Source organism: Octopus bimaculoides, chromosome 9 (assembly GCF_001194135.2).
Source record: "Octopus bimaculoides isolate UCB-OBI-ISO-001 chromosome 9, ASM119413v2, whole genome shotgun sequence".
In the NCBI taxonomy this organism is placed as follows: Eukaryota; Metazoa; Mollusca; class Cephalopoda; order Octopoda; family Octopodidae; genus Octopus; species Octopus bimaculoides.
This window is the reverse complement of record NC_068989.1, coordinates 77,770,776-77,777,184: the sequence shown is the minus strand read 5'-3', so window position 1 is coordinate 77,777,184 and position 6,409 is coordinate 77,770,776.

The following is a 6,409-nucleotide window of genomic DNA, read 5'->3' as shown; positions in this document are numbered from 1 at the left end:
TATATATATATATATATATATATATATATATATATATATACATATATGTGTGTGTGCGTGTGTGTGTGTGTGTGAGGTGTACGTATATGTATAAATCTATATATATATGCATGTATAGGTGTATGTATGGATTTATGTATGGATTTATGTATGTATATATATATTCATGTGTATGCATGTGCTGGCTTGTGTATTTACGTGTGTGCCTATGTCTGCGTTTGTACACGAAATCTTATGAAAAATTTGAAATGGCTTCCTTTTGAATCTCCCTTCGCCGAAATACCATCTGATTAAATTGTGTGAAAATATTTCTATCAACATATTTGTGTCAAGTCTCAAGAAAAACATTAGAATACGTTAAACGACATTCAGTGAAAGAAGTTGATCATGTAACACCCACCATATACATATATATATATATATATATATATATATATGCGTACAAATATATATATTTGTATATATATATATACACACACATACATATATATACATATATTTGCACACACATATGTACATATATGTATGAGTGTGTGTGTGTGTGTGCGTGTATGTGTGTGTAAACACAGATACATGAATGTCTGCGTTTTACTATATTTCCAAGTTAAATACGTACAATAAATAAGATTATTTTTTTCTAAGCCAAAGCTTCAGAAATTGCAAAAGCTGAAGCTTGCAATAAAATATGAAGCACTTCTGCCATAAGTGGGAAAAATAGCAAGGAAATGTCGTGTAAACACTGAATCATGTGTTTATTCACCAATATACACCAACGCATGAAGTTGGCGATCTGACAGAAATATTAGTACGCCGGGCGTATTTCGTCTCTGTGAATTATCTCGTGTCATATGAAATTGGTGAATTATTGTGAATACTACGGTGTTACCCTCTGAAAACTGTGTGAATTACTGTGAGTTGTCTCTGTGAATAATTGTGATTTTGTGGAATTTATTTTTGTAAGGTTTCATGCGAGCCGCTGCATTTTTCGCCAGCTGTGGCGAGCGGTAATGTCTCCAGTATGGAGAGCTACTCCAGGGCTGCTGCGGCAAAGAGTCCAGTAGCGCTGGAAACCAAATTGATGGGGCTGGATATGGAGGAGGTGAGCAGAAGCAGGAATTTGATAGAGGTAGAGGGAGACTCATACAAATTGTCCCCCACCCCAAAAGAGACTAAGGAAGATAAAATTCTGAGGACAGTTGTGAATCGTACACAGGCTGTCGAAACCTGTAAAATTAAAATGGTGACAGAAGAGGAAATCGAGGAGTGCCTGGGTGAAATTGTGAATGAAGCCACGCACATTGACAGAGGAAGGGGTGAGGTTCGCCACCATAGAAGAGGCAACCAAACATGCGACCAACATTTAAAAAAAACACAAAAATAGCACTACTACCAAGTTATAGAGGACGAAAAGTGTGAGAATAAGAATTCCGAGAGGGCACCAGAAATTAAACCGGAGTGTTTGGTTGCAACAGTTCTGACTGCAATCAAGGAAGATCCAGAATTGGGACCAGTGGCGGAAACAAAAGTGCGCAACTGTTGGGGATTTGGACTGGAAATGTGACTTTTCGCCACTTTCGAGGACATACAAATAATTTCCTACCAGATAGAAGTGGAGGACGAGATATGTCGTGGTCGAGGGAAATTGTTACATATGCGGAAAGAGAGGTCGTATGAAGACCAAATGGCCCCTATATGAGTTCACACAGCCACAGCAAGAGAAAACACAAGCAGAGGAGGAAAACATTGTAGACCACAGTGAGGAAATGAAAGAGAGAGGAAACAAAGGAGAAGAACGAAAATGGGGCTACTAACCCTAAAAAGCGAAAGAAAAATAAGTCAACGTAACGGTCAACAGAAAATAAAAAAGAGATGGGAAACCCAGAAACTAATAATGTACAAGAAGAGGAGGAGAGAACGCATAAAGATGTTAAATACAGGGGGGTTTTTGATAAAATATGAGAAGAACGAGCAGATGGAGAGAAAAGTCGAGATGTTGGAGGAAATAAAAAGTGTGAAGATGCCGGAAACCTGTGTTGAGAAATGCATTTTAATACATGAGGAAAACTACTGGGAGTACATAAAAGAACTTGGTGAAAATGTAACAAAGAAACGGGTTTGGTTGGTGGAGACACCACCCCACAAAACTAATTATTTACAGTTGATAAAGACGGAAGTAACAGTGATTAATGGGAGAAAAATAACGGGAGTATTTCAATTTTTTTAGTTGCAAAACTGTTAAAATGTATACATGATGTTTAAGTAAAAGTGAAAAACTGGATAAACGTAACCATCCGACTTCGGGGGTCGAATGGACATTGCGTCTCATTTTTTCATTCTTGCATATTATCATTTTATTTCAATTTTTCTTCTACTATTATCATTCGCTTTTGTAATTTTTAGTTCCCCGATTTTATGTTTGTTGCGTTTTCTACGGTCTTTATGTTTTGTGATGTCCTATAAAAACTCATTGTATAGCCTTTTTGGGATAATAAAGAAATCGGTATTTCGTCGTTCTTTATGTTCTGAGTTCAAATTCCTCTGAGGTCGACTTTGCCTGTCATCCTCCCGGGATCGATAAATTAAGTACCAGCTGCGTACTGCTGTCGATCTAATCGACTGGCCTCCTTCCCAAAAATTTCCGCCCTTGTGTCTAGAATAGAAAAGAATATAAACCAATATACACACACTCACGCGCACACACATATATGTACAGACAATCACATACATATCTCTGTGTTTATTTGTTTATAATGATATTAAATGCCTTGTATATAGAGAGCTATGGTAGTAAGTGCATAGTTACAGCGTATAATTAGAACCGCTCTTTTGTAATCTAATATGCATTAAAAGTGAGCAATATTAGGCGATATATTAGTAATAACAGTGAAGGTAGAAATCCATTCGATCGCATATTTGTTTTGCTATTATTGTGGGAGTTTTCACGTTGGTACCTAAATTCTTTCAGAGTTTCTATCTATTATGAACTAAATTTATAATTCCGGTACAGGCTATAATGTCATGACTTCTGTCGGACGAAATTTTCTTGAAATTGTGTTAATTACTATTTTCAATCTTTCAAAAGTATTTTAGAGTTTTACATAATATCAATGCCAAAATTACCGAAATTAGCGAGCTGATTATTAAAACAGAATAATGTATAAGCCACAAATAACTTTATGTCTATTTTGTTTCAAAAACACCTGCATGATTTCAGAATTAGTACGGAAAAATTTGATATAGACACGAAATAATAATAATAATAATAATAATAATAATAATAATAATAATAATAATGATTGTCATATTTAGCAACCACAACAACAGTACCAATAATAGCCATTAAGCATTCCAACTCGCACACTTGTTGCCATTCAATATGAGAAGCACTAACAAACTAATTTGTTTTTGGCGCCAACAGTTGCACATAATTTGGCAGTTGTGTAGACGAGAGCTCTTAGTTAATGAACGCTACATATCACACTATTTTACAGTTAACTTATATTTACATAAGGCAGCAAATTGGTTTAATTACTAGAGCGTTAAATAGGTGTTCCACTCTTCTTTCCATGTCTGCGTTTTCCGAGATTAAATAGTGCTGACACAAACTTTTTCCGTTTATACGTACGGGGTCAATCAGTATAATATTAGTCGTCTCATTGACTTTTCTCTTCCTTTTTTTTCCTATATGTCTACCTGTCTCATCTTCGAAGAAAAATGGCTGCGGTTGGAAGAACGAATTCCACCAGTCTTTAAAATTCCAACACATGGGTCCTACTACAAGGCACATTTACATACGCTATTAAAGGAGAATAGATTTATGAAGAGGTTGATGTTTTATTTTTCAACGACACATTTACTGGAAAACTAGCGAATTTTGTCCTTTATAAGTAACCACCCGTTTCAGACGTAACATTCCAGACTGGTTAATTAAATTAGAAATATAATTGGATTATTCTATAACTCAGCTGTCCATTCTCAATGCATTGTGGCTGATTCGAACACGAATATCCGATTGCCGTTGTACGTGGTGATGATAGCCAATTGAGAGTGAGAGAGAGAGAGAGAGAGAGAGAGAGAGAGAAAGAAAGAAAGAAAAGCACAGCCTCCTGGCCTAGTGGTTAGTGCTCGCGGGTTCGAATCTCAGACCGGGCGATGTGCGTGGTTATGAGCGAAATACCTAAGCTCCACGCGGCCCTGGCAGAAGATAATGGCAACTTATGCTCAATATTTCGCCACAACTTACTTGCACTCTTTCCTCGTTAGGTGGGGAAGCTATACTCCAATGAAACCGAGAAACCGGCCCTTATGAGTCAGGCATGCATCCAGAAGGAACTGCGGCTGAAGATAGCTTTACATTGTAGATTATACACATATTATATTATGTTATATTATATTATGTTATATTATATTATACACATGTAGAGCTTGAAACACGTGTACCGCGGAATCCTTTGTAGTTTTGTTGTTATTTTTTCTTTTGGATTTACAATTTATATATATATATATATATATGTGTGTGCCGATGATGCGATGACAAAACGACTGTCGAAATTACATATGTATACCAATCTATATATCTATCTATCTATCTATCTATCTGTAAGTGTGTGTGTGTGGGGGGGGGCGTGTGTGTGTATGTGTGTTTGTGTGTCTATACTAAAAACAGTCGTTCTGCCATTGCCACGAATAATAAGCATACACTATTTCACTTATTCATGTATTCGATAGAATCTCAATTACATAAACATTTCAGTAACTCTTACAACTTGTTTGAAATCAACGCATTAATTATACTTCGAACACTCACAATTGTTTATGTTTAATTTCTCTAGCTAGGAATTTCTCCACCTGTCTCTAATGATAATCATAATTAAATGAGCCATTAGCAAGTATCATTAAATAAGCAAATGAATTCCTAGATTTTTTGTTACAATACCTCAAATTCACATAGCACTTATATAACTGCTTTCTTCTCCCTCAACCGCCTCCCTCTTACAAATCTCTAATTTTACTCCCAAGATAGATTTATTTATATACTCCCATGCTCCACCATTTTACCTACATATAAACATAAAATATGAATATATGCATAAATAAATATTTAATAGAATATCTCATAAGGCAATTAAAAAGAATAAAATATATATGAAGAATATTTACATATCATTAACAGGTCTTTTTAATTGCTCACCTGCTAAGCAAAAAAAATAAATAAATAATAAGCTGTTAAATGCATTACAGAGTGTTAGGACCATGTAAATAGCTATGTAATACCATAAACATAGAAACTAATGCATTTTACTTTTCTTTCTTATCTGGGTTCTCCAGAATTTCACAATTTAATCCGCGTCTATTATATTTTATATCTCCTTATTACCCACTAGGGGCCAAACAAAGAAAGGGACAAACAATCTGATTGGGGTCAGATAAAACGTATGGGGTTACAAAAATATGAAACAATTAAAAATATAATAAAATCGAAAATCGAATGTTACAACAAACAACACACAAAACAATATAGACAGATGAAGTGGGGGACTGGGTTACGCGTTTATTATATTTTAACTTCGTCATATCGCAACTAGTCATTTGTATTTTCTCATTAACACAGTTACATTAGCCATTAATTCTTGCCTCTCTTCAAAATATTTTTTTCCACACAGCTTCCAATGGGATTCATTGTTTCTTATTAAATTAAGCAGATTCAAATAACAATAAAATATAGCTCACTTCCACTCACAGCGCTGCTAACTCTCAGCCACAGTTTATTCTCGTTTCCATCTCTTTTCGCAGTATAATTATAAAACACAATATTTCATTCTTCTTCAAGTCATTTAGTTACAAACAAAATAAATTGTACACTTCTAACAATTTACATGAATGAAAATAGCTGTAAAAAGCGACTGTGTTGTCGGTGTGCAAAATAATCTAGATTTATTTTGGCTTGAGTAAAGTGGTGTGAGTGGTCTTAACAGTGTAGTCTATCGTTGCACTCAAATTCTTTTCAAGGTAGTTCTCCAGCATGAGTGCACTCTAATAACAGGAACTACAAGGAAAACTATAAAAGCGAAATAAAAGAGAAACAGAACCTGAAGTTATTTAGAAAATAGACAGTCATATATATAAGCATAGAGATATCTACTTTCACAAGGCGGGGAGCTGGCAGAAATGTTAGCACACCGGACAAAATGGTTATCGGTATTTCTTCTGTTTTTACGTCATGAGTTCAAATTCTGCTGAAGTCGACTATGCGTTTTATCATTTCGGGGTCGATAAATTAAATACCAGTTGCGTATTATGGATGATCTAATCCACTGCCCCCCCCTCCCGCAAACATTTCGAGCCTTGTGCCTAGAGTTGAAAAGGATATTCTTGCGTAACTCAACGAAACAGTTGTCGGATCTGAAAT